The following is a 23,483-nucleotide window of genomic DNA, read 5'->3' as shown; positions in this document are numbered from 1 at the left end:
TGGAATAATCTAATGATGAAAAGTCAGTGTTTAATACTCGTTCAACCATATGGTTTATTGTATGTGTATTTAAGTGGAACAGTTAACATTGCTTTGTATGAGTTATTTTTGCCTCATATCTAAAACTCTTTGTTTTTCACACTATTTTTTCCACTTCAGAAACCCGGCATTACTTTTCTCAGAAATTTTAGACATCTGTAAATGTGAATAAATGTTTCAGTAAATAAAAATAAGATTTAAAATGTTCCCTTAACACCTTTAAAAAACAAAATTATGCTTACAGTTCTGAATATATACATAAATAAATCTGTCATCAGCAAGTGTAAAACAAATGCTTATGGAAAAATCTAACAACCAACCAGTAATAGCAGTTTTAATGCAAAATTTGATTAAAAACTAGTGTATATCTAATATATTTCCCCCTTCCCTAGGATATGTCAGATCAAAAACGATGCCAATAAGGCAGACCAGTAAGTGGTGGAAAGTCAGCCACCCCCCCTGACAGGGTGCAACTATGTTCAGCCTGGACATGTGTCCAAATGCATGTCTACACCAATATATATAAATAGGATCATTAGCATTTCATGTATATATTTATTTTCATTACCTAGTAGTTCATACTGGATCTTTCCTTTCATGAAGGCCATGACCCTGCAAAGGCTTACATATGTGCTTTAAGCACATGGATAGTCCCATGAAGCCTATTCATGTGCTTTAAGTTAAGTACATGACTAAATCTTTGTGGGCTCAGGCCTTAAAGGGGGTACTTATGGCAAAATCTCCATTGGTGCCTGGAAGTAGGAAAAATACCTCCCTGAACAGATGCAATAATATGCTGCAAAAACACCATTAAGAACAGTAAAGCCATACAAAGATGCTGTATTTTTTTAAAAAGACACTGGGAAACGGTTAATAATTATAATGGTGAAGTTAAACACGCTATGGTTTGGACTAACTTTTCCCCCATATCCATTTCGCAGTTCACATGGATGGGTTTATCCTAGAAGCTGGGTCTGGAAAGCCTTAACTTTGTCCTGTGTGATATGTCCATTTTAACAGCTCACTTTGTGTTAAGTGCAGTACTATTGAAAGTACCTGTGAGCCCTGGAGATTGAAATTGTTTGCTTATCCACAGAACAGGTGCAGCTTGAACAGCAACATGCATCTTCCCACTCATGTGCCTGGAAAGGTAGTTTAATCTCTGTGCCCATTCAGAACCATAGCCATCTCTCCTAAGCCTGCCATCACTGGGAAGGAGGTTTTAGTTCCACGTGCGCCAATGGGACAGAGCTTGTCTAAGAGTGTGGTACTTTTGCTGGAGCAGATCAGAATGACCAGGAACCTCCACACCTTCCGAATGAAATGCAAATATCGTATATTTAACGTAGTCTTCCCCTGGTAGTTTTAAAAAGCCCCAAATCTGTGTGTGGGTGTGGAGGGAGAGAAATGTGAAGTCTTTTAAAAAGATATATTTTAACTTGTAAGGCACTCAGATACCATGGTGATGAATGTGATCTAAATCTTAAATACATTAGATGTGAACACTGGTCCACTGGGAACTATCCTTATACTCTTAAAGAGCATCAGATGCTAACAACTTCTAGAGACTACTAAACTAGACTTGATTTAAACTGGTAATCTAGAGCTGAAAACCCCTGGGCCTGACTTTCGTTTACACTAAGGCCACTTTACACCATATGACAAGTGTAAAGTGGCCTTAGTGTAAATGAGGCTCAGGTCCTCTATATAGCCAATCCCCATAGCCGTCCTGTCCTCTCATACAGTAATTCAGTTAATACCAATATACAACCTGACTCAGTCTAGCCAACTGAAAACAAAAATCTAATTTACTGTTTTCCCAGCATTTAATTATACCTTTTTTAAAAAAAAAAAAATCTTTTTTTGTCTTCCTTGCTCACCCAAATGCCCATTGACTTCAATGGAAGTTAGGCTGTACAAGGAAGGCAGGAACAGGACCTAATTTGGTAAATATTTAAATTAATCAGAGCTGCACGTTAATACAATGTATCTAAACTCTGGATTCTTTTTATTTTCACTGAATGACTAAACAGAAGTTGGAAAACATAAAATATTACCAATCATAGGACTATATGGACAATAGCAACCTTGTCTTAATTACCTAATACAATTCTGTATATCATTCTTTTATTCCTTGTTCTAGGAGGAAGCTTGTACAGTCATATTTTTGTCAGACTCACTGCTCACAAATAAGCCATCAAACTGCAGCTTGGGAGCTTGGTTGCATTAGCAAGTCAATGATACATTTCCTAATTTTGTGTGAGTGGTTTACAATTATATTTTAAATATTAAAAAGATCCATTTTAATGCAGTCTTAAAAGCTTATTGCATAAGTCTCACCCTTGTAATTAATATGCTGATATTTGGCTGCCATCTGTACGAAATTAAGCTGCTTTTATTTTACAACAGTAGCAGCCACAGCATTCAGGCATTGTCCTGTACTTCAGTAATGGAAATTTCCCAGCCTCAAAGCACACTCTGTCTCAGTCAGCTGCAATAACTATCTGAGTAATTTCAATATTGTTGAAGGTTTTGCTTGTCTTTAGTGTTATCTAGATCTTCTAACTTCTGCAAACTGACTCCTTATGAGCCTTCTTCATCTAGAGACTGAAAATTCAGTAAACAAGCTGAAACTGATAAAGGAATTGAAACAGCCAGATAAAAATAATTACACAGGGCCAAAGAGAAAAAAAAACATAACAATATGTATGTAAAATGTTATAGTGGCTCTTGATGTAACCAAGAATCTTGTATGTGTGTGTAGTTTTCCTGCACTGGAGTTATATGTTTGAAGGCAGCAAGATTTTAAAGGAAAAAAGCCTCCATTAAAATAATATAATGTATAAAATCAGCCTCTCGCCCTGTTTATTTCTTGTAACATTGTTAGGCAAACAATACAATACAAAAAAGGAGAAAAAGCTCTAGATTTGTATTATTAATTATTGTTATTCATTTTCTCAATGCTACTGAGGGTCTGGGGGTTACAGACATATAGTAAAAGACATAGTCCATCCCCTGACAGTTGTCAGTCAAGAGGTAGATATGACAAGTGATGATCACAAGCAAAGGTGGGGGAGTACAGGGCAAGGATTGCAACACGAATGTTGGGTTTTTCAGGTTGTCTATGCATTGCATTTAAAAATATTTCTTGTTTGTAGCTGTTGGGCTTGAAGGGGGGGAAATGCAGGACTGAGTTAATAAAAAGGAGGGCGGAGGGAGAAGAGGCTGAGCCTGGTGGGGATAAAGCTGAATGGGGGACAGGTGAGAGTGAGAGAGGGTAGTAGCAGAGATGTGGTGGTTGGGGAGGAGGAGGAGGACCAGGCTGTTAGCCTCAATGACAGATTAGCAAATATGATACTGGAAGAGAGAAGATAACTACTGAAGCTGATTGCATTAGAAAGCTGCTGGTTTGGTGGATATTCAGTGCTTGTTGAGGGGACTGTTTGTGTTGCTGCTGCTCCCATTTACTGACTGGTTCCTTCAGGACTGCTGCCGGATGGTTACTAATGGTGTGCCGTAAGGCATCAGTCACTGGGACATCTAAGGCCCCAATCCTGCATCTGGCTCTGTATGGATGAAGCCCCTGTGAAGTCAGCAGCACTTTCCCTGTGCACACAAGTCCATCTACATGGAGCCAATTGTAAGATGAGGGTCTCAATGCTAAAACTTTTAAATAACTTACTGGAACTTGATTTCAAGAAAGATAAAGAGGGTGCTATCACCATTAACTGAGCCTCTCATAAATCAGTAATGTTACTTTATTGTCTCTGCAGTGCCAGAGATGTGTATGGTGCTTGTCTCTTGCAGTTATATCTGGCTAAAGTGATAGGCACTCCCTGTTCAGAAACATACACAGCAGGATGAGGAAAGCACATATTGCAGAAGTGGGATTTTTAACCCACGAAAGCTTATGCCCAAATAAATCTGTTAGTCTTTAAGGTGCCACCGGAATCCTCGTTGTTTTTGTGGATACAGACTAACACGGCTACCTCTCTAATATATTGCAGTAATGGCATTCACAGCTTTTCCCATACAAGTTATTGGGGTTCACATTCAGCTCATGGTGATATAGTGACAAAAGCTGCCACTTGGCAGCTGGTTAGTAACTATGTGAAATGAGTAGGTGAGCTTAGACCAGTTCTTTGAAGACAAGCTTCCACATCACAAAAACCATCATCACAACCAGTTTCCTTGTTGGCACCAGAATTCTAAGAAATAAAGTTGTGACCTTTCAGCATGAGTACTTATGTTTTTATCTAACTTCTTTGTGTGTATGCTCTGAACATAAGACATTGGCAAGTCCTTGCAGGGAGATGCATATTGCTGCTTTCCATGCTGCACTAGTTCTGTGGATAAATAGAAAATATCAGTCTCTTCTACTGGCAAACCAGCACTTTGCACCAGGACTAAATCCACACCCCCTATGCTGATACCTCAGAGTGTATATAAGCACATTATATATAAATATTACATGCATTACAGTTGTCAGTTTCTACACTCTAAAGTTGATAATGCACTGTTCATTTGCAAAGTAACAACTTGCAATTTTGCATAGGCTTAGCAGAGAGCAGCCTGGTAGAAGTTACATGGGTTTCCTAGAGGAAGTGATAACACAGTTTTGAAGAAAAAAAAAGTTTGAGCTGTTATCTTTTGGAATTTGTGTGGTGCTCTACTGGTAATGAAGTATATTCTAAGGCTTCCTGTTTATTGTGAGGAGATACAACGTTGATCACACTATAAAGCTTCAAGCATTTGTTAGTAAATGCTGCACAAGAAAAATAATATCCAAACACAAAATGGCCTGTGGTGTCCATGGTATTTATCAACAAAAGGAGATTTTCCTGCCACATGTCAAAGGGATTACTTGTGCAAGACAGACAAGAATGGAATGGGAGCCGTGCTTAATTTGTAACGAAAGAGGCATTAAAACATTAAGCACTGGGTGGGTGGCCAGAGAGCAGTGGCTTCTGGCCAGATACCCAGCTCAGAAGGGCAGCGGCACAGAAGTTACTAAGGGTGGCCTGGTATGGTGTATTGCCACCCTTACTTCTGCGCTGCTGCTGGTGGCGGTGCTGCCTTCAGAGCTGTGCAGCCAGAGAGAAGCAGCTGCTGGCCAGGAGCCCAGAGGTGCTGGGGCTATGAACTGCCAAGCCTAGCGGTGCTGGGGCTCAGCCCTGGCACAAATTAAGCACTGAATGGGAGCCAATTCCACTCCCCCTGAAACCAATGTCAAATCTCCCATTGATTTCAGTGGGAGCAGAATTAAACCTCTGGCCCAGGCCTTTGTTTCTATATGTGAGTTGGAAGACTTTTGAGTAAGTGAATTGTTTTTTAATTTAATGTTTGTGGGGTTTTATACAACAATTGTGTGCAGAGAATTAAAATCGGCATAATTACAGGATAAAGTATCTAGAAATGGCACAAGTAACCTTTAGATTTAATTAAGATTTGTTTCGAACAACAATCCATAACAGTCCAAAGAGCGAATCAAACACACAGTATGTAGAGACATACAGAAGTATGCATACTTGCTATGTGGATCTCTCACTCAACAGCTTTGTTTTCTCAGTTAATTAGTCTTGCTAAATTAACACTAGCCCAGACCAGTAGATTTGTAAGAAACGGGTGCAAATTCTACAGCAGTACAGACTGAATTTACAGTGCAGCTTATCCTGGTGGCAGATAAAAAATATTTGGCAGGGAAATAAATGAAACTGAAATCTTGAAACTGGTGCAGGTTGGTCTCTGTGCTTGTGGTCAAGTCATAACTATTACAGAGGAAGCTAAGAAATTAGCATTGAGCTAGGTAATATAAAATACAATGAAAAAAAATGGTCCCTGCCTCAAAGAGCTTCCCATCTAAGTAGGTTTGTTCACCTTAGTGCAGACTACAAGACTTATCTGTTTCTCCAGACTTCATTCAGTGGAGTGTTTGAACTGGGTTCAGGGGCTTTTTGTTTGGTAAGTGTGGTGGACGGAAGTTTAAGACCTGAGGTTGATTCGATATAATTATTGCTCCTTTAAAGGATTAATATTCTGTGTATTAGAATTAAAAATCTTGCCAGCTGGAATGGTTTGGAGCCTGAATTCCAGAATGGAATGAGCGGATGTATATTGTCAATAAGGATCCACCCATTCTGCCAGCTCCATTCATGTTTGTTAGTACTTTATTTTTCTTGTTCTTCGGATCTAGTTAACATCATTGTAGTTAATTAAAAAGACATATGGCTTGTTGGATTTTGGAAGACCTAACAGTGGGAGAATTACTCTGGTTGCATTCGTATTTTTTTTTATTTCAGATGTACATAGAGGATGATAGGACCGTGTGATAAATGGAAACTATAACTACACTATATGTAATGTAAATATATTCATACACACTACATCTCCTTCTTCCTCCTCCCTCCATGGGATGGATCATGGTCGAGTGTTTAGACCAACAGACCAGGAATCAGGAGTTCTAGTCTCAGTTCTATCACTGACTTGTGCAACTTCGTGCAAACAAGGTAGCCTCTCTGCGCATCAGTTTCCTGATCAATACATCCAGTGGTTGCCTTACAGGGGTGCCATGCAGCATACTCAGTATTCATAAAGAACTTTGAAATCCTTGGACTAGCGCAGCAAGAAGTATTTTCTATTATTACGATAAAGGCAGCCCTTCTTTGAGGAGATTACAAACCGCCTGTCACGTAGGAGTTATCACCCCCATTTTAGAGACAGGAAAACACACACACACACACACACACACACCCCCAAGTGTCTTGTCCCAAATCACATAGCAAGTGTAGGAGAGCAGGAGGCAGATGGCCTGATGCTCAGGCCTGTACCGCAACTACTAGACCCTACGATGTAAACATATACAAATAGTTAATGAATTAGAAATTGTTTGGATTGATGACTCTGAAAGAGTGCCACGAGAAATGAATAGGAGCAAAGTGAGTACACTCAGCCCTCCTACAGATCTCTGAAATTCTCCATTTTCATATCAAACACTTTATACAAGGACAGTGTACCACCACCATTTCCCATTACTTTCATGAAGTGCAGCTGGATAAATGCCAATATGCTAATAAATTCCCAGCCGACTCTGAACAGCTTTTACTGCAACTTATCTCAGACAGCAGTTGTCCTCTTAATGAAATCCCAAGTTTAGGGAAGTCCCCTCATGGGCGTAAACTAACTCCTAATGCATCCATCATGGGAATATCAAGGAGGAGTTCTTTGTGAAAGCACAGGAAGGAGATTTATCAGGGACCTTAAAAGAACCCCAACGGCAAAGCATTTTACAGAATGCTAAAAATACTTCTATGGATCTCAGGCCGTTTGATACAATTCAAAATGTATTGGTCACCATCAAAGCTGTCCAAGATAAGGCCCTTATCTACTGGTATTTGTTTGTGCTGAAACAAAAAGAACCCTGATGCATATACTGTGAAGCTGTCCAACAGTCAGGCAGCTGTGAAAAGAGGTGGGTACAAGAGTTAAAACCATGCTCAGTTTAAGGAGCCAAATCTCCAGCTGAAAATTTTATCCTAGCTTGTTTACCTGCTCAACTGGGTTTAGTCCATCACAAAGACTTTGCAGCCCCCAAGAACCAATGATCACCAAGCACATGATTGTACACAAATGAAAAAGTAGGCTTATGCCCAGAATAGAGTCATGGTATTTGGACTTGTCTGAATTAGCAGCCAAAGAAAGAATAGCTTATCAACAGAGAAAGCAATTAAATGGATCTGAAGAAATTTGGACCATGTTCTAGATACATTTGGCTAAAAGTGCTGAGATGGCTCAAAGAATGCTAGAGTTCATTCCACCTAATCCCTCCTCTTATTCCCTCACCACCCCCAGTACTCTCCTTCCCTTCTCTCCCTATTCATATAGGTCTTCTCCTATTTTAAATCAGTTACCGCCACTCTGACGTGTTCTGTCTACGTAGTATTGTCTTGTAACTTTGGCAAGTTGTAAAATTGCATAATTCTATTGGCACTATCACAAAGCATGCAGTATTTGGAAATATATACCAGCTGTAAGTCATTTATCTTTTTGTACTTTTCATTGTTTGTTTCTTTATGAAAATCAGTAATAGATTAATAATAATAAAAATATTAGATAGCTAGATTGGATAGCTCAGGCTATTATTCTTGCCTACAGAGTGCTTCTCTGTTCAACTCAAGCGCACTTAGCAGCAGCCTGTTCACGTGAAGTCACTTTCTTCCCTTCCTCCTCTTACTGTTGCCAAGACTACTATCCTCCCTGTCTCACTGGACCACAACCCCAGTGTAATTTTTTAACCCTTCTCCACTCTGAGGACTGACACAAAGTCCTCCTGGAATGTCTCCAAAACCCCATCCATTACTCTCCCTTCCTACTGCCAGCTCCCCCTGTCCAGGTGCTGATTGTCTGGTTCTGCTGTTGTCTGGTTCTGCTATCAGTGATGCACCCACCTATAATGTTGAGGAGGGCAAGGAGTGGGAATGCAATAAGTGCCAAATCTGCACTTACGCTCAAATAATAAAATGTTGGGGGAGGACACATCCCTGATGCTCTCCCTGGTGGTTACATCTATGATCTTGGCTATTGCTAGCTACCTCTCTCTGTCTCTTGCATCACTCTTCTCCAATCTAGCCATAATGCAGTAATAAAATTCATCTACCATGCATATACTTTAATGGTTACTCCAACCTACTTCTCTCCCCCATGCCTTTAGTCCCATAGCGGTGCCTAAGCCACACAACCAACCACTCTTTTGTTGCCTTTCCCTGCTTTCCTTGTCATGCCTGATTCCATGCAGTTACCCATGTCTGGAACCCTTCCTGACCCAGCCCACCCTGCTTTAGCTTCTTCAGATCTCTCCCTTAAAAACACACTGCTGCACTGAGGCAGACAAACAAACACTAGTTTTACCTTCTTAATACTTGTATCCAAAAAGCACAACCAAACAAAACTGTACATAACCTGCAAAAGAAGGCACTCACCCAAACAATCCCATCTATCTTATTTCCCTGCCTTTCAATGCTTGTTTCCATCCATCATCACATCAATGTCTTAAAGACAGATTCTGATCACTGACACCTGTACAAATCCAAAGTCACTGAGTGGAGCGACTACGGATTTTTTGATATACGTGTAACAGTGATCAGAATTTGGCCCTTTGACCATAAGCTTTTAAAGACAGGGATATTGTCTTTTGTTTGTTTTTAAAGCACCATGAACATTTATAGTATTATATAAATAACATATTTAAACCTGCCATGTGGAATCCATTGCTAGCTGTGATTCTTTGCTTTTCTCTTGCTGATAATATGGTTAAGTGTGATATTGTCCTACAAGACACAAAGATCCAGTGACTGAAAGTTGAAACTAAAATTCAAACTGTAAATAAGGTTGTCAAAGTTCCTTCCCCATTCTGAACTCTAGGGTACAGATTTAGGGACCTGCATGAAAGACCCCCTAAGCTTATTCTTACCAGCTTAGGTTAAAAACTTCCCCACGGTACAAACTTTGCCTTGTCCTTGAACTGTATGCTGCCACCACCAACCATGTTAAACAAAGAACAGGGAAAGAGCCCACTTGGAGACGTCTTCCCCCAAAATACCCCCCAAGCCCTACATCCCCTTTCCTGGGGAAGGCTTGATAATAATCCTCACCAATTGGTACAGGTGAACACAAACCCTTAGATCTTAAGAACAATGAAAAATCTATCAGGTTCTTAAAAGAAGAATTTTAATTAAAGAAAAGGTAAAAGAATCACCTCTGTAAAATCAGGATGGTAAATACCTTACAGGGTAATCAGATTCAAAACAAAGAGAATCCCTCGAGGCAAAACCTTAAGTTACAAAAAGACACAAAACAGGAATACACATTCCCTCCAGCCATTTTACCAGTTTATTTTACCAGCCATTAAACAAAAGAAAATCTAACGCATTTTCTAGCTAGATTACTTACTAACTTAACAGGAGTTGGACGGCTTGCATTTCTGATCTGTTCCCGGCAAAAGCATCATGCAGACAGATAGAACCCTTTGTTCCCCCCCTCCAGATTTGAAAGTATCTTGTCCCCTCATTGGTCATTTTGGGTCAGGAGCCAGCGAGGTTATCTTAGCTTCTTAACCCTTTACAGGTGAAAGGGTTTTGCCTCTGGCCAGGAGGGATTTTATAGCACTGTATACAGAAAGGTGGTTACCCTTCCCTTTATATTTATAACAAAGGTGTAATTTTTTTTTATAACAGTGAGGTTAATTAACCATTGGAATTGATCAAGGGTCATGGAGGATTCTCTATCATGGGCCATCTTTTAAATCACTATTGGATTTTTTCCTAAAAAGATATGGTCTAGCTACATCAGGAATTATTTGGGGGGAGAGGGGAGTTCTATGGCCTGTGTTATGCAGGAGGTCAGACTAGACGATCACTTGGGTAACTCCTTCTGGCCTTAATCTATCAAATCTATAAAATGTTGGTAGGATACGTGCTAAAAAGTCTGATGCAAAAACAAACCAAAAAAAACATTTCTGAGACACTCTGACCTCCAAGCATTCTAAAAAACACTCTGTGGACTGATGTTCCTATTTGTAATAAATAAATAAAATAAAATAAAATAAATAAAGATACCAGATAATTGACAAGAATAAGTATCTCAGAACTTCATTATGAGCCCTGGAGCAAAGCTCCCTGGTAATTTATTAAATAGAGCTGAACACTGACTGAGCTTCCAAAGCGTTGACAGATACCGCTGGCTGAGCGGGTTAGCATCAGTTAACCATCTTGGTGTTTTGCTCAGTCCTGTCTTGGGACTCGAATGATTCAGCAACAGCAGCTGCATGTGCCATTTACCTTCCCAAGGCTAGAGCATCTTTCAATTGAACAGGAAAGGTTAACGTCTTTTGCAGTGATCAGTCCTTCATTCCATATGGCACAAGAATGTAATCTGTAATTATGCAGTGTATTATTTGAAGAAGTTAACCTATTTGTTCAGCTGAGGGGTTGACAGGTGATATTGTTGTGAAATTCACTAACAGGATATTTATAGACCTTTTATCTCTACCCACCATCAGTCCTAAAATGTCAAATAATATCTAGATGGAGGGTTGTCTCAGTTCAACTTTCCTGCTCTGTTGCTTTCTGTTGGTTTTGCTTTTTGAGTTCACCCCCCCGCCCCAACCCTCAGTGCTTAGAACTTGGCAGAGAGGAGCAAAAGGGAATGTGACTCACCCTGGTGACTTCATTTGCTGTAAAAGACCTGAGTAACTGCTCTAGCCCAGTTACAGGAAAGCTGCCCCCCTCTTCCCCCAGCCTCAGAAAAACTTAGGCCCATGTTTGTAACATGAGCAGCCCAGCTGATCTCAGCGGTCATTATATCATTCCTCTTCTGTTCACTAAACTTTCTTGTTCTGTATTCAAGTTAACCCCTTCTTGGAACTTGAAAGAGCCTTGAGATGAGGGGGCAGCTTCCTGCTACGAACAGATTTCTGATTAGTTTAAGAGTGGAGAGGTTTCAAGTTCTTTCACATGGAGCTGTAGTTCTAACAAAGCACGATTCAAATGCCTCCCTCCCTTTCCCTTTTGTTACTGCAACAATAAAAACAAAGCTTAGACATTAACTAATCTGGCAGCAATTGGACGAGAGTAAAAACTTGTCGTGGGCTGGTTTAAAACAGTGTCAACATAGAATATAATAAAGTAGTTAGACAGCTCAAGAAAGCTCAGTGTGACACTGCTACAACAGCTTCATTACAGAGTTGAAGGGAAGCTGAAGCAGTTTCCCTCTGGATTTTTTTTTCTTTTTTTTGAAGGGGAGGGATGGGTCAGGAATACAAGAAAAATCACCACAGATGCCTTTGCTGCATTCTACCAAAATATATTTTCATTTTTAATTATGTCATCAACAGGGACAGTGGCATTCGCATTGAGGGGGTGGAACAGATGGCCAAGGCTTAGTGTAAGTAAGATGTTAATTAAAACAACTTTGGTTTCTGCTCGAATAGGGTTTTTGTTCAGCTTCAACATGGTTAGCATGAGCACTTGTTACAAAGGACAAACCAGAATGCCCCAGCTGCTTCAAGGCTGCTCCACATCCATGTCAGAGCAGCAAGGATCCTCCCATAAATGCTTCAATATCCCAAATCCTTGCAGTTACAGAAGCAAGTGCTGGGTCCCCCTCAGAAGCTAGGAATCCTCCTTCCCCATGGGAAAAAGCTCCTATTTCTAACCCAATGGGCATATAATGACTTTAAAGTGACAACATTTTTACATACCAAGGGCAAATGGAGGGGGAACTAAGGTGGCTTTAAGCCACCTTTGTGCCATCCTGCTCCTGGGCTGCTCGGGGGGCTGGGGCGTCCCCTGTTGTAATTTAGAAGACAATCCCAGCAGCTTGTCCAAGTTAGGACAGCCCCAGGGAGGCTGCCCTATCAGCCTGCAGACCTGCCAGGGATCTCCATAATGGTGCATTCTGTGGACACACCCCTTATGCCAGATCTTGCAATGTGGTCCATAGAAGGCAGCTTTATGGCTGTGTCTGCACCAGGAAATTTCCCCCCTAGTCAGATACACGCTTTCAGGACCCTTTACACTGCTCTGGCCCTTGCACTTGTTGAAAAGGGGCCCTAATGGCAGCTACTTGAAGAGGATGTTAAAACAGAGAGAGAAGCTCATGGACAGAAGGTAGGTGAAATAGACCTATGCATCTTTGACTATTTATCACACGGCTTTGCAATTCATCACACAGCTATCACCTCTCCACCTGTAGTGTATAGGGTTGTGTGTATGTGCCCACACACAGTATATATTTATCTACTCTACAGTTCTTATAAGAGTGCCCATCACCACAGGGTTTGTGCAGCACAGCATACGACTTTATACATCACAGGCTAGACACCATGTTATGGAAACCAGCCCCAGCCCCTGTATAAACGATCTGAATGTATCTCGCTATTTGTGATGATTAAAAGTGAAGCTTTCCCAGACGTTGGGTGAGGTTTTATCTCCTGAATTTCCTATGCGCGACTCATTCTGATTTTAAATCTTAAGTAGACCAGAGGCAGGTAGTGAGTTGGGTTAACTACAGCTGTGCTGTGGTAGCGTAGATGCTTCCAGCAGTGACAGAAAGGGTTTTTTCCCCTCAATGCAAGTAGGCCAGCCTTCCGCTAGGTGGTAGCTAAATCAATGGAAGAATCCTTCTCTTGACCTAGCCACATCTACCCTGGGGAATAGTTCGACCTAACTATGGTGCTCAGGGTGTAAATTTTTATCACAGCCCTGCATGATGTAGCTAGGTTGACCCAAGTTTTATGTGTAGACCAGGCCTTAGTAAAAGCCATCCCAAGAGTGGCTGAATCAGAGAGCTACTTGGAAGAACATTTCTCAAAGAGTAAATACTATTATGCATGCACATGTGCCACCTAAACAGTAGGTCACAGACACAGAATGCACTGGGCCACAACATCCATAGGTGGAAGGTCTGGCATCTGCTTTTTATATTGCAATATAATGGGGGTGGTTAGACCGCCGGTCACATTCAAAGTGCTCCGTGGCCCATTTGCTGATTTGCCCTTGCTGCAGCTTCTTCCACCCCGGTGCTGAAAAACATAAAACGAGGTAGATAAGGCTCCATCTTTGGAGGGATTTTATAGAAACAGAAAGTTTGGTGGAGGCCACGGAACTCTTCTGTGAGTTTGCCACATTCATCAATGGATATTTTTTTCCCAGGGTGGCAAGGTGACAGTTACAAGGAAGAGGATAGGAGTTGGGGGGAGGAGAGCAGGTGTACAGTGGGGGAGAACAAGAGAAGAGGGGAAGGAGAGAGACAAGGACAGGAGTTGGGCAGGATCTGGGCGAATAGGAGCAGAAGGGTTTATAAACACTAGAGCATAAGTTGCCAAAAACAGTGGTATGTGAGCTCGTTGGTAGTGATGCGCTATAATAGGGTTCTCTGTCCCCTTTAAGGGGTAGTGGGGGCTGTGGCTACCCAACCCCATTCCATGACATGGCTTCTTGAAGGAAAAAGGTATTCAAGGGAGTGAGCTATCTCCTTAACATGATAAAAATACAGCTGTTAGATGCCTTCTAGGAGGATTAAAAGGGAGAGGGCTAACAGTGAGGAGAGAGAGACTCCTTAAGGTGAGAACCAGAACCAGGAGGGAGAGTGGTGGGATGGGGAAGCCTTCCTGAATCATGGCCCAACATCGAGGAGGGTGGCTGGCGGGCCCTGGAATCCAGAGGGCAAATGTGAGTCTCAGGACCAAGGGAGGCTCCATGGAATGGGGTTGGAACCTCAATAGTGGTGGGCTGGGGAAGCCTGTTTGAATCATTTCACAGTGCAGGAGGGCTGTGGAATCCCTTAACCAAGAGGAAGGAACGGTGAGACCGGGACAGGAGGAGACGCGAGGGAAAGAATCCAGAACGGTCAGGGGCCGCAGCTTCCTGGCTCAGAGGGAACTAGGAACATGAAGCCTTGAGGAGAAAAAAGAAAAAAGGGTGAATTGGAGTTGAAGTCCCACACTTCCAAACAAACCTCCCGCAAGCTCTCTGTCCCCCGCCCCCTGTTTTTACAGATACCCCATCAGAACCCTTTCTGCCCTTCCCCCCCAAGCCCTCCCCACACTTCAGCCAGAATCCCACCCCCCTCCGCTCCCAATCTAACTTTGTTAGACCTGAGTGGGAAAATGAGTTTTCCTGTTTTGTGAAACTTTTCATGATTTCAAGAATTATCCCACTCTGCATCAGGACAAACAACTGAGACCTTTCAGAGATGGTCATGAAAGATCAGAGAGAGAGAGAGACCCATCAACCCATCCTAGAATAGCCAATAGCCTGGTGGGCAGGGCACTCATCTGAATCAAGCCGAGTAGGGACTATGCACCTGGTCTGTGCATCCCAGGTGAGCATCCTGTCTCCAGGCTGTTCTGAGGTGTTTGTCTATCTCGTTTTGACTAGAAATTCTATCCTAAACCTGAGAAACCTTCCCAGTGAAAGTTCTGTCAAAACCGGTGGGTTCCTGGAAAACGTAAGTTTCTACAAATCAGCATTTTCAGTTTCACCGAAAAATTCCCAGCCAGCTCTAAACCTCATGCCTTCTACCCCTCCCACTTTGACTCCCCCAGCCTAACTCCCTTCACATCGAATTCCCCCCAGGCAGATCTCCATCAGATACATTCCACAATGAAATTAAGTATTTACAGACTTGTAGTAAATTAAGCTATTGTGGCCTAAAATAAATGTGCAGAAAAAGGAGAAATTTGCACATGGTTCTTCAAATGTCCGTTTAAGAAGGTGACACACGTATCAATAATGTTTGGGAAATGCTGCACTAGAGCACATTCCCCTAAAGAAAAACAACCCATCAAACTCATTAAAATAAAGGGAACCAACAGCTCTTGCATAAATGTAAACGTTGATTTAAGTGGAGTTGCAGGGATGAGTTTAGCTTGAAATCTATAAAGTACTTTCAAAGCAGGAGCATATTGCATACAAATGAGTGGTAAATAATTTGCATTGTTAATAGAGCTCCAAGCAGCTCATGTAGACTGAGAAAAAAACCAAAGCAAACATACTGTACAATTAGGAACTGGTCATTAAATAGCATCTAGCTATCTACATTTGTATATGCACTCATTACCATGGTGTCTGTGCAGTTATTATTCACATGTTATGTTATTTATTGATTTATGTAACCCTTAATATACACACCTTGGAGTGCATTACAAATTGGCAAACCATGTCACTGAAATAAGCAATACTTGGCATTTATTCAGTGTCTTTCAAAAGGCAGAAGAATACTGTTCTTCTGAATGGATTCTAGGGTACCACAGGGAAACCTAGATAGATAGGCAAAGGGCTTTAGCCAGGATCACCCAGTGAGATAGAACCAGGGGTCCTGATTCCCAGTTCCTTGGTTTACCACTAGACCACACAGCCTCTCTAACTACTGCTACTGTACATCTTGGATAAAACATTGCAGCAGCTTTAGAAGCATATAGCAACACTACACAGCGGGTCAGGTGCAGGAAGTGAAATATGCAGCCAATTGAAGCTTCAGGGCAATTTAAGTGGGTTGAATACACTTACAAATATTAGCAAAATGAAGAAGTTGACTTAATATGTATAGCAAGCATAGCAAAGCAATGAGTAGGGCAGAGCAATGAGAGAGTCAGGAGATTGCAACAGCCTACAAATTGAAGTAGAGATGGGAGGACTCTTTGAGTTGCCCCAAACTTCTGCCTTTCATAGAATATCAGGGTTGGAAGGGACCTCAGGAGGTCATCTAGTCCAACCCCCTGCTCAAAGCAGGACCAATCCCCAACTAAATCATCCCAGCCAGGTCTTTGTCAAGCCTGACCTTAAAAACTTCTAAGGAAGGAGATTCCACCACCTCCCTAGGTAACGCATTCCAGTGTTTCACCACCCTCCTAGTGAAAAAGTTTTTCCTAATATCCAACCTAAACCTCCCCCACTGCAACTTGAGACCATTACTCCTTGTTCTGTCATCTGCTACCACTGAGAACAGTCTAGATCCATCCTCTTTGGAACCCCCTTTCAGGTAACTGAAAGCAGCTATCAAATCCCCCCTCATTCTTCTCTTCCGCAGACTAAACAATCCCAGTTCCCTCAGCCTCTCCTCATAAGTCATGTGTTCCAGTCCCCTAATCATTTTTGTTGCCCTCCGCTGGACTCTTTCCAATTTTTCCACATCCTTCTTGTAGTGTGGGGCCCAAACCTGGACACAGTACTCCAGATGAGGCCTCACCAATGTCGAATAGAGGGGAACGATCACGTCCCTCGATCTGCTGGCAATGCCCCTACATATACATCCCAAAATGCCATTGGCCTTCTTGGCAACAAGGGCACACTGTTAACTCATATCCAGCTTCTCGTCCACTGCAACCCCGAGGTCCTTTTCTGCAGAACTGCTGCCGAGCCATTCAGTCCCTAGTCTGTAGCGGTACATGGGATTCTTCCGTCCTAAGTGCAGGACTCTGCACTTGTCCTTGTTGAACCTCATTATTAAAGTATTTGTATCTGTCGAAGACTGAGATTAGATCAGGCAAAACATCTGAAAGCAAAGCCCAAAGGCCAACCCCCCCTTCAATAGTCTGCAGCCAGGAACACAGTTGCGATCTAACAGGTCCTTGTGAAACACTGTGGCTACTTCCCATGCACCTGCCTCTCTGTTGCTGCTGGGAGTTTAACAGTTCATAGCAACCATTACCATCACAAGCTGTTTTTATGCTGCCCCATTCTAGAACCATTTCAGTACAAGGAGCATCCCCAGTGGTCTCTTACTCACCCCCAGCCCGTCTTCCCAGGACATCTCAACCAAGACTTTGTGTATCTGCACAGGCCCTGTGAGCCCATGGAATCTCTGCTTCATTTCATTAGCTGCCGGCATTTGTGCCTGTCACAGACGCTTGCATGGATCACTGATGGATTCCAAGCTCCAGCAGTCTTACTTATTAGTAGATGGACACAACTAGCCCACTCCAGATCTCACTGCCCTAGAGCAGCTCTGGGAGCTCTAGAGGACATCCAATAATCTTGTTCAATATTCACTGAAAATTGAGTCACTACTAGGTATTTAACTCAGAGTAAAAAAAAAAAGCAGTTTGATTCCCCTCCCTAATATGAAGCATATGCGTTCAGAGCGCTCCAAGGGGCTATGGCTACTGTAGTGGGAAGAAATGAAGAACGGCAAAACTAAAGCGGAATAACAAGAAAAGTTTCATGGTCAGGAAGCCTATTAGCTGGTGGAGTAGTCTCCGAGCAGGAGGACTAGAGTGCTTTGGCAGACCGAGCTTCAGTGCTCCTAGCAAGTTGCTGAGAGACACAGGGCCCTCCGCCATGTAGGACACTCACCACTAGCCTACTAATGAGCCTCCTGGCTTGGCTTATTGCTGCTATCTGAGAAAAGCCCATTGATTTTAAATTTCATTAAAAACAAGATGTTCGACAACAATTTTCTGCAGCGCAGCTGCAGTATAAAGAGTAGTTTTTGGGATCATGGAAGAAAATACCAGGCAGAACTTCTGAACAACTTTTCACTAATATTTTGAATATTTATTTTAAACCTTTTCCTAGACTACTTAAATAAAGATTCCAACACTGCTTGAACCCCCTTTCTCTCCCCCTGCTACCCTCTCCCCAGAAGCTAGCTGCTTTTTCAGACGCACCCTCTGATCTAATAGCCACTTTCCTTTCTATTATTTCCAGATAAAACAAAAACAATAATAAATAATAAATAATAATAATAATAAAATGATGTTAAGGCAGCGTTAAGGTTGGGAATACATAATCAGTAATTTCAATAAAAGCCAATACAAGGATGCTGTAACTATCCCAAAAGCCAGCATTACAAGAAATCAAAAACACATTAGAGAAATACAGAATTAAGGCACACAAAGTACCTTAACTCTTCCCTGTAACAACACTGTATGATGAAAGCATTTGTAAGAGTCTGTGGACCACTATGCCTGAACCTTAATTCCATTTTAACAGTTTGGTGTCTTGGAATTTCCTTAATTTTTAAAAATATCACAACTGAACACTAAACAAGAAACCTAAAGAGAATGCTACCTTACAATGGCTGCTTTGGTGTGAATTTGCAGTTGAAATTTGCAGTTGACTTATTGGTTTAGAGGGCTGTGTTAGTACGACTGGCACTATGTGCAGGAAGGCAGTGAGAGCCAAATGCTTTCCCAACACTGCTGCCTCAGTTCTGCCCGTAGCGCTGTTCCAATGGGCAGTAGAGCTGAAGCTGCAGTGCCATGGGAATCTTTCCAAACACTGATGCCAGAGCTAGTATGCAGCCAGTGAGCCTTTAAAGAGCAGACACAGTTGGGCCTATTAATGTACCTATGAAAAACTCTTGACAAGTGTCCAGTCTCCCTTATATCACTGAGTCATTACAACTCATAGAATTGCTTGCAAAATACCTGTAGAGAAAGGGTGGTGATTGGTTGAATTTCCTCTGTCACAATGGCCCCATATAAAAGTTACCTGAGCCTGGCTAGAACCTGTACCGTCAAAACGATTAGATAAAATCATTAATTTAGCTTAATTACAACCTAATTTCTTCAACTGCAGGTGCTGTGCAAGATTTCAACTAATTTTCATTATATTGAAGTGTCAGTTACTCCATTGGTAAGGTATTTGGGGAAAGAAAAAAAAACTGACACAGGATGCTAAGTTTCCTAAAGAACCCACTTTTCATTTCATAAAATAATTAATGATGAATGCTCAGAAAATATATTCTGCACGCAAAGAGTAAGTTTGGGGGACACTAGGCTGTATTTTTGATACAAAACAAAGACTGAATCCCTTTAATTGCAAAATGAAGCTCAGCCTTACCTGCAACCAGCACCTCCGTAATAAAGAAGGGCCTAGTCTTACACTTGCTCACACAGGTACCAGTATCTCTGCAGGACCCAAAAATAGATGAGATATTACTATTAACACTGGACATGCATGTTTACAGGGAAAGCACAAAACACCAACAAAAGAATTTTCAGAGAGAGATATAACCCTTGTACTTCAGGGCTTAAACCAACCTTTAATTAATGGGAATTAGGAAGAAACTTTCCCTGGGACAAGTTATCCCCTCCCTTTGAAATGTAGGGTTTCTTGCCCACTTCTCTGAAGCAACTGGTATTGGCCACTGAGGGAAACAGGAGTGGATGGCCCTTTTGGTTTTAAGGCATGACAGAACCTAATTTAAAGATAGTGTCCAAACTACTAGATCGTGCCTTTCTATGCTTTTTTCTTTTAAATCATGTCAGTGGCAGGCTTACTGCACTCACAAGTATCCCTGGCATAATAAACCACACAGGCAGGAAGGTATTAATGTACTATGAAAACATTTCACATTTTAAGCTTCGAGAGACAAGGCAAAAAAACATGAATGCAACATTGGCTGTTTCTTTGTTAATAGTGCCAGCGGGCACCACCAAAAACCTTTTTCAGAACTCTTTTGCCAAAAGGTAACAGAGAGCCCTCTAGAGGCAGGAAACATAAACAGACCCTTCATAAACCTAAAGGAAAGGAACGCACAGATGCCTGCAGCCTCTGTCTCTCCTGCATATCAGAGGCCTTGTTCCTCAGGATACGAATGGCTGCCATTGACTTCTGCAAGGCCCCTGGAAACTATTGATTTATTCCATTGCCTTCAGCCTTTTGATTTTAATGACGATTGTTCTTCAGCTGCAGTTAGGAACACAGAAGTAATTAAGTCAAGAAAACCAGGCATTAAGAATAAACTTCACCTAAACAGCCCAGTCAACGTTGCTATTAAATGATTTCCTTGGCATTTTTTCTTTAGTCCCTCCCGCCAGGTAAAATCCTAGCCCTATTGAAGTGAAAGGGAGTTTTGCCATTCATAGCCAGGATTCAGGAGCCTAAGTCATTGATGCTTGTAAAGTGTTTTGAAATCTTTGAAAATAAGTGCATTTTACTCTGAGCCAGCATTTGTGTTGTTACTCCACTAAAAAGATTGCTAGAGAGAAAGAGGGCAGATATTAAAAATCTGACTCCATTAAGTGGGAAGTAGAAACTCAGAACTTTTGCCTATTGCTTTAAAAAAAAATCATATTGAATACTGGAAAGTGACAGGAGTGTAGGTTACCTTATGTAACAATTTCCTGGAGGTATCTGCTATGCTGCCCAGAGCGTGATTTGGAAAGTACATCCCTTTACATGACAGTAGAATCTATTTCAGGATCAGGAATAGAATCTCAAACGTCATACCCAAATATTGTAGCTAATCTGCTCCATTACAAACAGTGGAGTTAGAATAATTTCTTTCTGGATTATTCCGAATGAAAGACTCTCCTCAAGGGGAAAAATGTACCATAAATGCTTGTATTACATGACCACGTTGATGTTTTCCCAGACTTACTCAAAACATTTATAAGAGCTCTCTCTCATTTGATGTTTAAATAGCTGCTGCCCCATTTTAAACATTTTCCCCATTCTAATTGATAATTAAACTCTCTCCCATCTGCTCAGCGCACTGGCTTATTAGAACAGTGGTTTTCAACCTGTGGTCTGTGGACCTCTGTCTAAGACTTCCAAAGGAGTCTGCACCTCCATTTGAAATTTTGTAGCGGTCCGCAAATGAAAAAAGGTTGAAAACCACTGCTTCAAGGGAATGCCTACATTGCAGCTGGGAGAGTGCCTCCCAGCCTGGACAGATGGACTTGTGTTCGTGGGGCTTGAGCTAGTGCGTGAAAACTAGTGTGGATGGAACAACTTGAGCTGGTCGGGTGGGCTTGAGAGCATTAGCTGCAGCTCAAGCTGCAACATCCACACTATTTTTAGTGCACTAACTTGAGCCCTGCAGTTCAAGTCTGTCTCCTGGGCTGGGAGGCAGGCTCTCGGCTGCGGTATAACGTCCCTAAGCAGGAAAACAAACATCTTACATGTGACAAGGTATAATACTATCCACTAGCCCATTACCCTGGTCAACTTTTGTTTGGTTTGCTGGAGCTAGTCAGCAGGGATACCCACATCCAGCTACACCTACTTAATGTATATTGGATCAAAACCCACCGTATTCTCTAGTACTTTATTTTGAACATTGCTTCTTGCTTGAGTTCCCCAGCAGTACACAGCTGTAGCTGATTAGCTCTGCCATTGCCCTGTATCAGAGGGAAGAGGTCAGCTGAAGACACTTGGCCAAGAAGAGCTATGGAAAGGGATGCTCATGGGGAAATTTGGGCACCCTAGTAGATGACTTGAGAACAGATGCTGCTGATTCACTCTGCATAGGTGCAAAGCAACAAACTCTGGAAAAGCTGAAGCCAGGTACCAGTGAGGAGGACCAATACAAAGACAGGATGGAACTTCAGTACCAAGATGCAATCCTGCTCTCCTTAAAGTCAGTATCCGATTGCAGTGGCAATGGACTCAAGTCCTTAGGGAGGAGATTGGCCCTTTGGACACCCATTGCCAGGGAACAATGGGAATGCGCAGGACATATAAAGTGAATGCAAGTTGTACATGGATTCTTTGCTAATAGCCATCCCTTCTGCAGCCGTCAATGAACTGCCGCTGCTCTAGATTATGGATTTACTCGGATCCTGTAAAAGCAGGATCAGTCAGTTCTCTAAGACCACAGGTAAAGGCTCAGTGGATCACAAACTAGAGAATCTCTGCCTTAGGAAATTAGGCAATCTAGGTCTGGATATTCGCCAGTTTCCTAAGGGTTAATGCCAACGTACCCCCATCCCTCTAGATACCGCTAAGCCATCCCCCGCCAAGGCTGTCTTACTTCTAGCTCAACAATACTTCTGAAGAGCAATTACTTTGCTTTTAGAATGCGCCAAGCTGTACAAAGTGACAGCCATTTTCAAATAGTTACCCATTGCTCTGGCACTGCAGAACATTAGTCACTGGGCCAACTCAATCCTGGGTGTAGTTTATGTTGCTAAGTCCAGGGTATAGAGAAGCAAAGGAAACACATAACGAGCCAATGAATTAGAACAGAATGGCATATATCTGAAGACAAAGTTTGACTGTTTGGTTTTAGGGTACCCTCAGTAATGAAACATTTTAAAAATGCACCATATTAAATTATTGGATTTTTTTTTAATTAGCCATGTTCATTGTAAGAGATTTTCAAAACCACTATTCTCAAGTCAAAGGGTTGCTTGTTATATTTTTGAAGCCAACTTTATGGTGGTCTTCACAATAGTGTCGCTTCATTCACAGGTGGTGGAACTGAGGGGGCTATCACCCCGCAATGGGAATATTGGGGGCAGATACATGTTTCATCCCTGCAAGGTATTTTGGGGGCAGAAGAGTGGGACCTGGCTATCTTTCCATGCCTGTATGTATAAGGATGCGGGGGAAGAAGGATGTGGAAATGAGAGAAGGATCCAAAAGGACACAAGATCAGGCTGGTTGCCAGAGAGCAGGTAGGACTCCCTGGTCCAGTCCAGACCAGGCTTCCAGCCACTGCGAGTTCCAGCAGAGATGTTTGGCCCAGGAAGAGGCAGGAACACGTGCACCAGCTAAAGGGGTGTGGGGGACAGGACAGGGTGTATCCATGCACAGGCACAAGTAGCTGAGGGGAGGTTGAGGACCACAGAGCACCAGCTTCCACTGCCATAGGAACAGCAGCAGCAACTGTTGGGATGCCTTTTCCCAGCCTGGAGTCAGCTGTGCGCCCCTCCATCTCATCTCAGTATTTCCCCCTTACTTCTGCTCCTATCCTATGCCCCCATTAAAGGAAGTTTTTGTTCTCCCCCTCCACCTCCCATTTTCACCTTCAAACCTGTTCTTTCCTTCTAGGTACTGCGAGGGTTCTTTCCTTCCAGAGCTCCAGCAATCTTTTCCAGTAGAAAGCCTACTGAAAAATTCTGACAAGACGAAGCTGTATTTGCCAGCCTGAAATGGAAAAACATGATCTTGGAAGTTAGTCATATGGCCCAAGTGTTTTTAAAGCCACTTCTGTGA

At 42.2% G+C, this 23,483-nt stretch overlaps 2 long non-coding RNA genes across 2 annotated transcripts in view; one reads left to right on the top strand and one right to left on the bottom strand.

Moving 5' to 3' along the window:
* The window catches only part of LOC122463028, a 99,246-nt gene extending 75,796 nt beyond the window's left edge, over positions 1-23,450 (top strand). The window contains exons 3-4 of the long non-coding RNA XR_006285976.1: positions 11,927-11,976; positions 23,319-23,450. This is a non-coding gene — a long non-coding RNA (uncharacterized LOC122463028). The remainder of the gene's footprint in view (positions 1-11,926; positions 11,977-23,318) is intronic.
* LOC119563758 lies at positions 16,987-23,339 on the bottom strand. Its single transcript, XR_005222346.2, has 3 exons — positions 23,302-23,339; positions 21,576-21,664; positions 16,987-20,228 (listed from the first exon to the last, which is right to left on the bottom strand). It is a non-coding gene; the product is annotated as an uncharacterized LOC119563758 (long non-coding RNA).
* Positions 23,451-23,483: the final 33 nt, after the last annotated feature.

Source organism: Chelonia mydas, chromosome 15 (assembly GCF_015237465.2).
Source record: "Chelonia mydas isolate rCheMyd1 chromosome 15, rCheMyd1.pri.v2, whole genome shotgun sequence".
In the NCBI taxonomy this organism is placed as follows: Eukaryota; Metazoa; Chordata; order Testudines; family Cheloniidae; genus Chelonia; species Chelonia mydas.
Note: the sequence above shows the minus strand (reverse complement) of the source record. Positions and strands in the feature narration are given on the sequence as shown.